Here is a 16,559-nt window from a genome sequence, read left to right on the forward strand (position 1 = left end):
AGGACCTAGTACCCAGCCATTATTCACCATTTGCTCTAAGTTCAGAGGCTGCTAGTGTTAAGTGAGTGTGAGAGTGTAAACACTTGGTTTGGGGAAAAACTATAAGCTTTAACATTATAAGCTTATCAAACACTTTGGGAAGTGAGTTCTATAGTATTTCGGTGAAGGTTAGAGTGATCTTGCAATCTTTGAGGTAAACCCAAAACTCTAGTTCCTTTCTGTATTTTATGTTATTTCCTTTCTCAAAACTTTCTACGCAGTCCCCTAACCTTATTCTTATTTTGGTTAGGGAATCCAAGTTTTTAAGCATATAAGTCGGTAAGTATGTTTTCTATGGTTTAGTCGTTCCATCTCTTTCATTTCATCTCCTTTCTTTAGACTTACTCTTTCTTATGATTTTAGGAGTGTTCCAACAATCCCAACTCAGTCCATAATCTCGGTAACTTTGGTAAGGAAATAGGCTAGAATCAACATGTTATGTGATTATGTTATCTATATGTTTTATGTTATTAAAAGTGTTATGATATGTATATGTGTATGTTTGTAGGCTTGGGCATATGACCCATATGACTAACCAGACCCCAAATGGGTTATGGGCATATGACCTACTTAGCTAGTAGGACCCCACTAATCCCATGGGCATATGCTTGTTTAGTCTATGGGACCCCAAGTAATAATGGCCATTATAATAAGTGTATGTTATATGTATTATGTTAAGTCTTTATGTTTTCTTATGAAATTATGTATGTGACTTTGTGTTAGATTTTCCTTACTGGGCATTAGGCTCACTCCTTTATGTTTATGTGCAGGAAAATAAGTTTAGAGGCGGAAAGATTCGTGACGCTTGGAGAATGTGTATCGATGATGAATGGAGTCAAGGGGCCGAGTGTTATTCGATTCGAGGATATAGTCTCCTTTTATGTTTTTATGGTTTTTATGTGTATTTTCCGCATTATTATGTAATGTCTTTTATTTTAAATCTTGTTTTGTTTTAAAGACAATGGGATCCCAAAATCCTTCTTAGTATTCTGTTTATTTGTAAATAACTCTTATTTTCAAGTTACTCAATAAATTATGGTATTTTCGTAAAAATGTAAGTTTTATGTATAGTTTCGATAATGGTCCAATTAGTCTAGATTAGTGGGTCATTACAGTTGGTATCAGAGAAAACGGTTCCTTCGCATGAAGTTCTCCTCGATACACATGCTCAAAGCTCCGAATCGGACCGCCAAGTAAGTGTTTAAGTTACAAGTTACAAGTTACTTTGTCTATGTGTATAGCTAACAACTTTAGTGTTTGTGTTTCAGTAAAAAAAAAATGAATGGAGCTTTAACCTACCAAGATATCCGAGCCATTAAGGCCTTAAAAAGAATAAGGGAGCCAAGAAACACCGTAGGAGCCCTAGAAAGGATTACTCGAAGGTTGCTTTTGTTTCACCAAGCGATAGGTGGCCTTCAAGAGGATAAACAAATAATGCTAAGATCAACAGAACAATATGTATTAGTGATTAGGTTGTTTAAAGATTTCCATCCTGTAATAGCAGCCTTAGAAGAAATATGGGAAGAAATGAATGATGAGGATGAATCACCATTAGCAATGAGATACTATTTCCTCTTAGTTAGGTTCACTGCAAAATTTGAATTTCAATTCACCAAGGAGCAAAAGAATAGGATTCTCACAAACCTTCCTAGAGGGCATTTTGATGCTCATGATAATGATGACTATGAGGCTATAGATGATGACATGTTAGATGACGGATTGGATGTAGAAGATCCCGATTTTTAGATTAGTAGTTTTTATTTGTTTTATTTACTTTTATGTTATGATTGTAATAAGTGAAATTGTTTTCCAAATGAATAAACATGCTATTTGAATATCATGTATGAGTTTGAATTTTTTTCACAATCATAATAAATACTAAATAAAATGAATAATGACTGAGTTCGGTGAGGGTGGATACGAATCAATGAACCTGGTTTCCTTGTTGAGAGTTAGGGGGCCTTAGTAGTGAGAACGATTTTACTGATCCCAGCCCTCCCTCAATATGGTTAACTTTGGAACAAAGATAAGTTTCGAGCCTGAGAATTAAGTCATATAGGATGATTAGAAACACACTTAGAAAATAAATATGACTTGTTTTTCTAAGTATAGAAACCCACTCTAATAATAAATAAAGACCTATATAATTTTTCATAAAAAGTCATAATAAATAGGTCCGAGATATGTTTGTTTTAGAATAAGTTTTTGCCTTAGAGCCTATTAGGAAAAGTTCTAACATGTTTCTTTTAACTGTTAGAACTCTGCTACGATGTCTCTCCGAAGATCTGCTCGCACCAACGGGAACGCTTCCAACGATGTTCCAGCGACCAATGCGGTCCCTACCGTTCGCCGAAGGAGAGTGCGTGTTACTGCTCGCCGCAACGCACCGGCACAGCCAGCTGACAACACTGCAGAGATTGCCAGACTGCGACAACAAGTTGAGGAACTTCTGCAGCAACAACGCCAACAGGCTCAATCTCAGCCTCAGCCTCCGCCACAGCCGCAGCCGCAGCCACAGCCAATGGCCCCAGCACCCCAACAAGTTGGTCCGTATGGGGGATGGCCTATGACGAACTACGCTCCTTATCCTGTACAGCATATGGAGCCAGTGTACGAGAGGTTTCGCAAGCAGCACGCTCCGAACTTCGAAGGGACTACGGACCCCTTTGAAGCAGAAGAATGGCTAAGGAATGTGGAGCCGATCCTAGCCCACATGAACCTCAATAATGCTGACCGCATATCCTGCGTCTCATCTTTACTTAAGAAAGATGCCAGGATATGGTGGGATTTGGTCCAGCAATCCCACGATGCTGCCACTATGACGTGGACCCGATTTGTGGAGCTCTTCCACAAGAAGTACTACAATTCAGCAGTGCTTGCTACGAGAGTTGAGGAGTTCACCAATCTGAAGCAAGGGAATTTAACAGTGGCGGAATATGCTCGTCAGTTTGATCGCTTAGCCAAGTTCGCGGCAGAGTTAGTTCCGACCGATTATCTGAGGGTGAACAAATTCGTGAGAGGACTCCGACCAAAGATTGAGATGGGGGTGAAGCTAGCAAACCCGGGAAACACTTCATATGCCGACGTTCTTGAGACGGCAATTGAAGTAGAAAGGTTGCAAGCCAACGTGAGCAAAGAAGAAGCCAGTAAGCCGGAACCTAGGCAGCAGAGCCAACCTCAGGCCAGTCGGAACAACAATCAGTCCGGCAACAGTCAGTCCAACAATAATGGTAACGGACAGAAGAGAAGGCATCCTGACAACAAGCAAGCCGACAACAATAAAAGGGCACGACCAAGTAATGGGGGAAATAGGTCGGGCTACGTGGAATACCCGCCATGTGCCAAATGTCAGAAGAAGCATCCTGGAGAATGCCGTGCCAACACCAAGGAGTGTTTCAACTGTGGTCAAGAAGGGCATCGTAAAAGAGACTGTCCTCAGCAAAAGCCGGAAGGAAAGAAGGACGAAAAGATGGTTCCTGCTCGGGTTTTTGCTTTAACCCAAGGAGAGGCGGATGCTAGCAACAAGGTGGTCACAGGTGAGGTTTCCATCCTCAATAAATTATGTCATGTATTATTTGATTCGGGAGCCACTCATTTGTATATTTCGTTAGGAATGATAGATAAACTAGACAAACCTAGTGAAAGATTTAGAACTAGGTTTGCAACCGAGTTGCCTTCGGGCAAAGTAGTTCTATCATCACGAATTGTACGAGGCGTACCAATCAAGATTGAGGACAAGGAACTAGAAGGAGACCTGATAGAGCTGGTGATCAAAGACTTCGACGTCATACTAGGCATGGATTGGCTAGCACGGCATGGCGCAACGATCGACTGCAGACGCAAGAAGGTGACATTCGATACTCCTGACGGCCAGAAACTGTGCTTCACGGGACAAGCTTCAGGACTACGCACACCGTTAGTGTCATCTCTCAAAGCTCAGAGAATGATGGAGAAAGGATGCCAAGCATTCTTAGCTAACATCACGAATGTGGAGAAGGAGACATCACTCAAAGTTGGAGATGTTCGAGTCATACAAGAATTTCCAGAAGTATTTCCCGATGACTTGCCAGGATTGCCGCCAACTAGAGAAATAGACTTCACGATAGAATTAGTACCGGGCACCGAGCCTATCTCTAAGGCACCATACCGGATGGCACCTACGGAACTCAAGGAGTTAAAGACACAGCTACAAGAACTCCTAGACTTGGGTTTCATTAGGCCAAGCCATTCACCATGGGGAGCTCCGGTACTATTCGTGAAGAAGAAGGACGGAAGTATGCGCATGTGCATAGACTACCGTGAGCTGAATAAAGTAACAATTAAGAAAAAATACCCGTTACCTCGGATTGATGATTTGTTTGATCAACTCCGAGGCGTGACTGTATTTTCTAAGATCGATCTACGGTCCGGGTATCATCAGCTCAAGGTAAAGGGGGAAGATATTCCTAAGACAGCCTTTAGGACTCGTTATGGACATTACGAGTTCTTGGTTATGTCTTTTGGTCTTACTAACGCGCCAGCCGCGTTTATGGACTTAATGAATAGGGTCTTCAAGGACTACTTGGATAAATTCGTCGTTGTGTTCATCGACGACATTCTAATTTACTCCAAGGATGAAGTAGAGCACGAGGAACACTTGAGGATGATTTTGACGCGATTGAAGGAGCACCAACTCTACGCGAAGTTCAAGAAATGCGAGTTTTGGCTCTCACAAGTGGCGTTCCTCGGGCACATCATATCGAAAGACGGAGTTGCAGTAGATCCATCGAAGGTAGAGGCCGTGAAGGATTGGCCTAGACCAAAGAACGCGTCGGAAGTAAGAAGCTTCTTAGGGCTAGCAGGTTACTATAGAAAGTTTGTAGAGGGCTTTTCTAAGATAGCCACTCCACTCACCAACCTGACCCGAAAGCAACAAAAGTTTAACTGGAATGATAAGTGTGAGGAAAGCTTCCAGTTGCTTAAGGATAAGCTTTGCTCAACACCAGTACTTAGTGTCCCAACACCCAACGACAAGTTCGTTGTCTACTGTGATGCATCAAAGTTAGGATTGGGATGCGTACTGATGCAAAATGACAAGGTGATAGCCTATGCCTCACGTCAGTTAAAGGAGTATGAACAAGGCTATCCAACTCACGATATGGAGTTGGCAGCGGTGGTCTTTGCGTTAAAAATCTGGCGCCATTATCTTTACGGAGAACGGTGCAAGATTTATACGGACCACAAAAGTTTAAAATACTTCTTTACTCAAAAGGAGCTTAACATGAGGCAGCGCCGGTGGTTGGAATTAGTAAAGGATTACGACTGCGAAATCCTATACCACCCGGGGAAGGCAAACGTAGTTGCCGATGCACTTAGCCGAAAAAGTTATGGGAACTTAGCAGCCTTATCCGGAATAGAAAAGCCACTGCAACAGGAGCTTATCAGTGCCGGAATAGAAGTGGTTGTAGGCAAGCTGGCTAACTTGTCTATCCAATCGAATCTGCTAGAAGACATACGGAATGGTCAGAGACATGATGATTCACTAGCAACGCACATGGATGCAGTCAGAGAAGGCAAGACTACAGATTTCTCAATATCCAGTCAAGGTTTATTGAGATATAAGGATCGAGTATGCGTGCCAGACAATCAGAGTATTAAGAAGACGATCCTAGAAGAAGCGCACAATACTCCGTACTCAGTTCATCCAGGGTCTACCAAGATGACTCATGACATCAAGGCAGTCTATTGGTGGCCAGGGATGAAGAAGGACATAGCGGAGTATGTATCTAAGTGTCTGGTATGCCAGCAAGTGAAGGCGGAGCATCAGCGGCCTGCAGGATTATTGCAACCGCTTAGCATACCGGAGTGGAAGTGGGACGATATAGCCATGGACTTTGTGACGGGTCTGCCAAAGACAAATAAGCAGCATGATTCTGCTTGGATAGTCATAGATAGACAAACCAAGTCGGCTCATTTTCTGCCTGTTAAGACTTCTTATATGGCAGACCAATATGCAGACATCTACATCCAAGAGATTGTACGATTGCATGGAATCCCCAAGACGATAGTATCAGATAGAGGATCAGTGTTTACGTCAAGATTTTGGAGAAGCTTACAGCAAGCCATGGGTACTAAGTTAAGTCTTAGTACAGCTTTCCATCCTCAGACAGATGGGCAGTCAGAGCGTACGATTCAGATTTTAGAGGATATGCTACGCGCATGTGTACTTGACTTCGGAGGATCGTGGAACAAGTACTTACCGCTGATCGAGTTCTCGTACAACAACAGCTACCAGTCGACGATCGAGATGGCACCTTATGAGTTGCTATATGGAAGAAGGTGCCGATCACCGTTGCACTGGGACGAGGTAGGAGAAAGGCAGCTTCTAGGGCCCGAAGCTGTTAGGCAAGCTCAAGAAGCAGTAACGCTTATTAGACAGCGTATGCTTGCTGCTCAAAGCCGACAGAAAAGCTATGCAGATACCAAGAGACGCGATGTGGAGTTCCAAGTTGGAGATCAAGTCTTCCTGAAGATATCTCCTATGAAGGGTGTCAAGCGGTTCGGGAAGAAAGGCAAGCTCAGTCCCCGATTCTTAGGTCCTTTTGAGATATTGGACAAAGTGGGACCAGTTGCGTATAGACTAGCCCTACCGCCAGCACTAGCCGATAGTCACAACGTCTTCCACATCTCGATGTTACGCAAGTATGTGTCAGACCCATCTCACGTCCTCAAGTACGACACCATAGCGCTCCAGAAGGACTTAAGTTACGAGGAACGACCGGTTAGCATCCTAGATAGGGGGATGAAGCAGTTACGGTCCAAGAGCTTTCCTATAGTTAAAGTCCTATGGAGCAATAGTTCTGAACGCGAGGCAACGTGGGAGTTGGAAGAGGACATGCAGAGCCGGTATCCGGAGTTATTTGGTAAGTAAATTTCGAGGACGAAATTCTTTTTAGTAGGGGAGAATTGTAGAGTCCAAGAACTTTACTTAGCTAATTGTTTAGTAGTATTATAGTATGTTTAGTGTTATCATTGTTACTTTGGATTTTTGGTTCAAACCGGGAGTTATTTGGACACTCATAGTAGTACTTATAGATTTTCTAAGTTTAACCTATAGTTTAAGAATATTAAGTATAACCTAAGGTTTGATTAATGTGTCTGATATTAAGGATTATATTATTATATTATAAGGTTTAGACATCAACCAATAGGATTTTAAGCACATGTTTTGAATGGTAATTAAGGATTAAGTATTTTTGAGGATTAAAATAAATAAGGGTAAAAGTTTAAATGTATAGGGGCAGTCAGCAGCTTTGAGCACGTTGAGGGCTTAGTCAAGGCTGTTTACTCCATTCAAACTCAGCTAAAAATGTGTAAATTCGTGTTTAAATATTCAGCGTATGCCGATATATCGCAGCTATAGGGGGCGATATATCGCAGCACGTAGATACGGAAAACACGAATCGATGCACGGTCGCCTCGGGAACAAAGGTCCAGGCGATATATCGCCTATAGGGGGCGATATATCGCCTCCACCAGCATGAATTCAAATACATTTGAATTCTTTTCCCTTCAGCCATTCAAACTCCTTCAACAGTCCAGCGTCTTCTGAACGAGTCTTCAGCCTCTGCTGAACGATTATTCAAATGATTTTCACCTAAAAAGCCATTATTTTTATTCAAGTAAAATCAAGATATTTTCATTCCCAAACTCTATAAAAAGGACCTAGTACCCAGCCATTATTCACCATTTGCTCTAAGTTCAGAGGCTGCTAGTGTTAAGTGAGTGTGAGAGTGTAAACACTTGGTTTGGGGAAAAACTATAAGCTTTAACATTATAAGCTTATCAAACACTTTGGGAAGTGAGTTCTATAGTATTTCGGTGAAGGTTAGAGTGATCTTGCAATCTTTGAGGTAAACCCAAAACTCTAGTTCCTTTCTGTATTTTATGTTATTTCCTTTCTCAAAACTTTCTACTCAGTCCCCTAACCTTATTCTTATTTTGGTTAGGGAATCCAAGTTTTTAAGCATATAAGTCGGTAAGTATGTTTTCTATGGTTTAGTCGTTCCATCTCTTTCATTTCATCTCCTTTCTTTAGACTTACTCTTTCTTATGATTTTAGGAGTGTTCCAACAATCCCAACTCAGTCCATAATCTCGGTAACTTTGGTAAGGAAATAGGCTAGAATCAACATGTTATGTGATTATGTTATCTATATGTTTTATGTTATTAAAAGTGTTATGATATGTATATGTGTATGTTTGTAGGCTTGGGCATATGACCCATATGACTAACCAGACCCCAAATGGGTTATGGGCATATGACCTACTTAGCTAGTAGGACCCCACTAATCCCATGGGCATATGCTTGTTTAGTCTATGGGACCCCAAGTAATAATGGCCATTATAATAAGTGTATGTTATATGTATTATGTTAAGTCTTTATGTTTTCTTATGAAATTATGTATGTGACTTTGTGTTAGATTTTCCTTACTGGGCATTAGGCTCAATCCTTTATGTTTATGTGCAGGAAAATAAGTTTAGAGGCGGAAAGATTCGTGACGCTTGGAGAATGTGTATCGATGATGAATGGAGTCAAGGGGTCGAGTGTTATTCGATTCGAGGATATAGTCTCCTTTTATGTTTTTATGGTTTTTATGTGTATTTTCCGCATTATTATGTAATGTCTTTTATTTTAAATCTTGTTTTGTTTTAAAGACAATGGGATCCCAAAATCCTTCTTAGTATTCTGTTTATTTGTAAATAACTCTTATTTTCAAGTTACTCAATAAATTATGGTATTTTCGTTATAATGTAAGTTTTATGTATAGTTTCGATAATGGTCCAATTAGTCTAGATTAGTGGGTCATTACAAGTTTGGCAACTATATGTTGATGGTTCATCTAACGAACACAACTCCAGAGAAGGTTTAGTTCTTATCACACCAAAAATACATCATTTTCATTGTGCGCACAGGTTCAGCTATAATGCGTCAAAAAATGAAGCGGAGTATGAAGCACTACTCATGGGACTAAGGCTGGCAAAGGATGTCGATGCACGTTCATTGGAAGTCAATAGCGAATCACAACTGGTGTTGAATCAAATACTACGAGAATATGAAGCCCGAGTATTGAAAATGGTCGCATATATGAACAAATCTAAAGACTTGTTGGCACAGTTTGAAAAATATACTTTAAAACAAGTACGTAACGACAAAACTTGAAAGTAGATGCACTGGAAATATAGCTAGTGAGAAGGAGGCTGATACACAAAACATTATTTCAGTTGAAAATCTAGCAACTCCTAGTATACAAGAAAAAGACTCTACCATGGTTCTTCAAGTTGTCGATATTTGGATGACTCCCATCATACCATACCTCAAGCAGAGGACATTGTCTGCTGATTGAAACGAATAAAAATACATCAGAGGCAATCTACTTGATTTATACTAGTCGATGGAATCATATCCCGATGAGGGTACTCGCTACCATTATTACAGTGTATCACCAAAGAAAAAAAAAAGAACTTTTGAAAGAAGTACACGAATGGTTTTGTGGTGATGACGGTGGGGGGCAGAGTCTTTCATGAAAAATATTACAATAATTGTATTTCTGGCCAACAATGAATGAGGATGCAATGGAGTATGTACAAAAATGTGATAAATGCCAACGATTCTCCAAAATACCTCGAGCAGGTCCTAATGAGTTAAAGAAAATGCAAAGCACGTGGTCATTTGTCATTTGGGGGAATAGATCCAAAAGGGTCTTTACCAATAGAAAATGGTGGAGTAAAATATGCAGTGGTAGCTATCGACTATTTCACCAAATTGATAGAAGTGGAACCGCTCGTGGCCATCACATCAAAGAAAGTTCTTGAATTTGTGGTCAAAAATATCATTTGTTGCTATGGATTACCTTAGAGATACTGTCAGACAATGGCACACAATTTGATAGTGACCTATTTACAGATATTTGCGAGCGGCATGGTATTACTAAAAGTTTCTCTTTTGTCACTCATCCGCAAGATAACTGGCCAGTCGAAGCTATTAATAAAACAATAAAGGACACTCTAAATAAAATACTCGAGCAAGAAAAGGGGGCATGGCTAGAAGAACTACATGAAGTACTATGGTCGTATATAACAACACATCGAGCAACTACTCGCCATACTCAATTTTTCCTTGCATATGGGTATGAAGCCATGCTACCAGTTGAGTTAGATCCACCATCACATAGGAGGCTAACATACGACTTGAATACAAACCACCAGTGTCTGGAAAAATCGTTAGACATGATTGAAGAACTCTAAGAACAAACCCAACTACGAATAATAGCTTACCAGTAGAAAGTCGCTTGATATTTTAACTCTAAAGTATGCTAGAGGAAGTTTGTTGCAGGAGATTTAGTACTTTGACGAGTTTTTCTCAACACTCGGGATCTGGTTGCTGGAGTCCTTGGACCAAATTGTGAAGGCCCTTATCAAATCAAAGAAATTCTTCAACCAGGAAAGTACAGACTCGTTCGATTAAACGGAGACCTCATTCCTCGCTATTGGAATGGATTACACCTATGCAAGTACTATCAATAAACATCGCTTTTTTAAGGGATGGCTTGCATTTAATTTTTTTTTACAAGTTTTGAACAAGGGCTAGTTATATTTTTGGTTGGTCGCTTATAAGTGTAAGACAATTATGGTCATTCGTATAGACATGAATTTTGTCCATTTTTTTATGAGAAATAAAAGGAACTATGTGTAGTCAGTTATTCTTGTGAACTATTGTATTTTTTATACATGTATTTGCTCTTTACTATGTTGTTTTTATATATTCATAATTATTTACAAGTTCCTCAAGAAGTTATTTTTAAATAAGTACGATCTATTGAAAGTGACCGAGCACCTAAAGCCCCTTGATCAGGTTGGGGAACATGAGCTATACTAAGGCTAAGCACTAGGCAAGTGGGGTCCGTTGATTTTTCTGGTCGACAGTGGTATCAGCATCATCCTTTCCATTGATGCTTGTTGCAAGAAAGATCTCCAGAGAAGTAAGATGGTTGTTCTCCTCAGCCAACCTAGCAACACACTTTTCTAGTTCTTCCTGCTTTACCTACTCAGGAAGGTAATCAAAGTAATAATTTTGATTACTTTTCCAGAACATGTAAAAGCAGTTAAACACTACTTCCTGGAACCGCTCTAGGTTGCTTTGGTTAGTCTACTCAAGAGACTCTACTTTCTTCTCAAGATCGTCTGATTTTTGTATGCTCGCAACCAAATCTTTCTTCATCTTTAGCGCCTCATCATGGTTATCCTGGACAAGCTTCTAATATTTTTTAACCGATATTTTTGCATTGTACAAGTCCTCCTTGGCCTTTTTAGCTTCCTCCTTTAGCTGCTCACTCAAATCTTTAATTGTATCGGTCGCGGTTTGCTTCTCAGTGGCCCATTGTTTTTGCTCCTCAACAATCTTATCGTGTTCTTCTTCAACATGCCTCTAGCCATTGTTGAAGGTCAATAAAGCCTGCAAATAGAGAAATATTAAACCAGGGGAATAAAGTAAGGAATTATTGTATAAAAATTTGACATCAATGAGAAGTTACTAGGGTACTTTCACTTAGGAACTCGTTAAAACTTTGACCAAGAAACTGGCCAGGCCTAAGAGCAGGGAGAGCAGTGAATTCTTGCTTGCTTATATTATGTCTGAAAACTTTGTAAACCTTGTTGATAGTTTTGCTAGTAGCATTGCTCAACATCTCAGCGACATCAAAGACGTTAGCTTGGTCAGAAGTTGATCCCTGTTGAGGAGATGGCGGAGGAGTATTTGCCTTGGACAATGGGGGAGTGGTTTCACTTGTTGGAGTTGTCACTGTTGTTCTAGGTCTTTTGGTTGGAGAGGCCCCACAGGTGCCCCAGGCTCTCTTCAACTCGATTTCTTGGTACCAGCAATGACACCACCTGAAGCATAAATGTTGAAGGCATTTGAGGACTGAATGACAACATTTAAACAACAAGTTAGTAAAAAATAAGCGAGCAGAATAAGAAATAAAACGAAGCAAAATTCTAATAAGAATAACAGAAAAGTGAACACTGGTCGCTACATTATCTAAACTATTGCTACTGCTAAAATACACATTGTCTGCTTCAAATAAATATGAATCAAAGCTATTGTTCGAAGGAAAAAAGTTTCCATCCCATAAAAAAAAAATGGTTGGGATGGGCAATAGTGCAAGTAATAAAGATAGAGTTATAACATTTTCGTCCTCTGATGAGGAGTATTTTACCCGATCAGGGCGCTTATAAATTTTTTTGTTTCCTTTGCCATGGGAAGGAGGAATTTGAGCTAGTCGAGGAATATCACTGGACTCCCTTATGTTGACCCTAGTAGTCTGACACCTAAAACGATGGGAAATGTCTTGGGGCTAATCCATGGGGATCTGCGTAGAGTCCAAGAACTTTACTTAGCTAGTTAGGTTGTAGTAGTAATAGTAATAGCTAGTAGTAGTTGTAGCATGTTTATTACTGTGGATTTTGGTTCAAGTACGGACTTAGTTGGACACTCGTAGCAACACTTGTAGATTTTATAAGTTTAACCTATAGTTTAAGAATATTAATTATAACCTAAGGTTTGATTAATATGACTGATTATGAAGATGATATTTATTATGCTATAAGGTTTAGATAGAACCAATAAGATATTAACACTTGTCATGTGTATGTTTAATGAGAAATTAAGTATTTTTTAGGAATAGTTTATTAAGAGTAATATTTGAAAATCACAGAGTCTGCCAGCAGCTTTGAAATTGTTAAAGGACTTAGTCAAGGCTGTTTACTCAATTCAAATTAGGCTGGAAAAGTGTAATTACGTGTATAATATTTCAGCGTATGCCGATATATCGCAGCTCTAGGGGGTGATATATCACCACACGGGGAAACGAAAAACACGTAACTTCGCACGACCACCCAGGCGATATATCTCCTATGGTAGGCGATATATTATCTCTAGGGCTACATTTTCAAATGATTTTGAAAGCGAGCTCATTTTAATCCTTAACCTCTTGATAAGTCCATAATCTTTTTGACCGAGTCTTCAGCCTATGCTGAACAATTATTCACTACTACAAAATATCCTTTATGGGACACTTTTTTAGGACACACACATAAATGTAAGTCCTTAAAAATATTTATAGAGTTTTTAGGACACTCATTGAGAGTTCTGAAAAAACACAATTTAGGACTCGCGATGAGTGTCCTAAAAAAATATGCGAGTCCTAAAAAAATATGGGCTAAAAAATGAGTGTTTTACTTAAAAATTTTAAGGACTTGCTTTGGGAGTCCTTAATACTCTTTAAGGACTCACTTTGCGAGTCCTAAAAGCACATTGGCTGAAAATTAGGAATGGTGACTTTTAAAGAATCGCTTTACGAATCCTAAAAGAGTATTAAAGACTCTCAAAGCAAGTTCTTAAAATTGTAAGTAAAAGAGCATAAAAACACTCATTTTTTCGAAAATATAAGGTTAAAATACATATTTGGGGATTTATTTCAGTCACACACAATATATTTTTAATTTAAATAAAAGAAATTGTGTTAACTAAAAAAGAATTTATATATTAGATATCAGATTTTTTTGTAATTAAATAAATAAGAAAATTTTAAAATAAAAAAAATATGAAACATAAATATTTTTTCCCTCTTTTCCCTATTTTGACCTCAAATATCATAATAGACACCTAGGTCATTATTTTTTCTCAGCAACACAAAACCACAAGAAGAATAAAAGGAGAAGGTTGTACGGCGGCAGGGGCTCGGGGGATGGTGGTCGACGATGGCAGGGGGGTCGAGGTCGGGCTGTATAGCGGCAGGGGGCTCGGGGCTGAGTTCGACGGCAACAATTGGTGGCTCGGGGGCTGGGCTCAACGGGCAGAGGCAGAGGAGAACAAACCTGGGGAAGAGAAGGGGATGGCATGAACCAAGAGAGTGATTAGGCAGCCACGTTGGTGGAAGGATTTTGTGACCATTCAGAGGCGTTGAGAGATGATAGAGAGAGAGAGAGTAACTGATTTTTGTTAGACTTTGCCCAAGGATTGTTATGGGTATAAATAACTCTCTTGTAATTTTTAAAACTTTTATGCTGAATGAAATTGCCATTTTGTGTTTGGGAGATTAGCTCTGTCTCGAAGAGAGCCTTTTCTTATCATTGGTGCTTCCATTGACTTCATCTTTTCTCAGGATGAAGAACGAAGACATTGTGCAACTTTTCCAAAATCTGAGCAAAGAGTTGGACCAGAAGCTGGAGCACCGAGCCACACTGCAGATGGAGGAACTCTGCGCGATACTCGACGAGCACCTGTCGCACGTTTCGCCTCCACCGTCGCCAGGCCAGGGTGGTGAGAACAGCACAGCTCCATTGCCGACTCGATCAGGGGGTAGACGCTCCGATGCTGAAACCGATTGTCGTGAGGTGAATTCAATCCTTAAGTCGTTACGGGTTAAGGTACCGAGATTTGATGGCAATGAGGTGGATGACTGGATTTATAAGATCAATAATTTTTTTTAACTAAATAGGGTCGATAGTACATTGAGGCTATCGGTGGTAGCTTTTCATTTGGATGGAACACCATCAACTTGGTTTCAGTGGATGGAGAAGGGAGGCGGTTTTGCAGAATGGGATTCATTCATTCAAGCTTTACAGATGCGATTTGGAGCTTCAGTTTATGATGATCCACTGGGGCGTATAGCTAAGCTCACACAGACAGAGCGGGTATCTCAATTCAGAGCTGAATTTGAGGCGCTTATGATGAAGATTACAGGGGTTTCAGAGCAGATGTATTTGAACTACTTTGTGTGGGGTTTGAAGCTTGAGATTCGCTGTGAATTACTCATCTCTCGCCCTTGTGATTTAGCAGATGCCATGGCCAAAGCGCAATTATTTGAAGATCGAAATGATGATATGGTGAGTCATTCACGAACGAGCAATACTCGTTCCGAGTGGCTGCCTACACAGGGACAGAATGTGGGATCACCGAGCAGTGGACCGGGTTTCACCGTTCCTCATGGAACCAACTCCAATACCCACTCATTGTCAGGAGCTAAGCAAGCTGCAACGCCTTTGCCCATTAAACGATTGACGCCGTCTGAGATGCGGGAAAAACGAGAGCGTGGCCTCTGTTTCACTTGCGATGAGAAATACAGTTTCGGTCACAAATGTAAGAATCAGGTCATGGTTTTATGCGGTACGGATGAAGATAGCGATGCACTTCTCTCACAGGAGGAGGAAGAGACAGTGGATGGGGAAGACAATAACGTCGATGAGGTTAGCTTGAATGCCTTATCAAACTCAGCTAATCCTCGGATTTTTCGAATACAGGCCAAACAGGGGGAAGAAAAGCTTGAAGTGCTGATTGATACCGGCAGCAATAACAATTTCATTCAGGAATCGTTGGCCACTCAGTTGCGCTTTCCATGGGAGGAAACGAAAAGGTTCAAAGTATACATGGGTAACGGAAATTTTCTAATATGTTCGAAACTGTGTCGGGATGTTGAGCTGGTTTTGCAGGGGCATCTGTTTGTTGTTGATTTATACATCCTGCCAATCTACGGTCTGGATGTTGTTCTTGGCATGCAATGGTTGCAAACCTTGGGGCCGTGTGTGCATGATCACAAGGCCTTGACTATGGAATTTGTGTGGCAGGGAAACACAGTGAAGCTAGCCGGATCACGGGACATCGCTGCACACCAACTCTCTTACTCACAATTTAATGCACTGTTTCAAGAAGGGGAGGTCCGAAGCCTTTTTAGACTGGCAGTCATAAACCAAGAAACGGGACAACAAGGGTCGGCGCTGCCTATTTTGGAAGCTGAGTTACCGCCGATAGGGAGGGGACTCCTAACTCAGTTTCGGGATGTATTCGAGGAGCCCAAACAGCTACCTCCTTATCGGACAGTTGACCACAAATTTTTTTTACACCCAGGGTCCTTACCGGTGAATGTGCGACCCTACCGATACCCATATTTTCAAAAGGATGTCATGGAACAACTCGTTAAAGAAATGATGGAGATGGGGTTCATTCGCCCAAGCACCAGCCCCTATTCGTCTCCGGTGCTATTGGTAAAAAAGAAGGACGGGTCTTGGCGTTTTTGTGTTGATTATAGGGCCCTCAACGGAATCACAGTCAAGGACAGGTTTCCCATTCCAACAATCGACGAACTCTTGGACGAGCTTAGCAAGGCAGAGGTATTTCGAAGCTAGACTTAAGGGCTTGTTATCACCAAATCAGAATTGATCGACGAGATATTCATAAGACAGCATTTCGCACCCACAAAGGACATTATGAGTTTACCGCCATGCCTTCTGGGCTTACCAACGCCCCTCCACCTTCCAAGCAGCCATGACCCACGTTTTTCGCCCATTTTTGAGATAGTTCGTCATCGTTTTCTTCGACGACATATTAGTATATAGCAGCAGTGAAGAGGAACATGTAGATCATCTTGGCAAAGTTCTACAGTTGCTTCGGGAAAATAGTTTTTATGCCAAGGCTAGCAAGTGCCA

The sequence above is a fragment of the Humulus lupulus genome, chromosome 6 (genome assembly GCF_963169125.1).
Source record: "Humulus lupulus chromosome 6, drHumLupu1.1, whole genome shotgun sequence".
In the NCBI taxonomy this organism is placed as follows: Eukaryota; Viridiplantae; Streptophyta; class Magnoliopsida; order Rosales; family Cannabaceae; genus Humulus; species Humulus lupulus.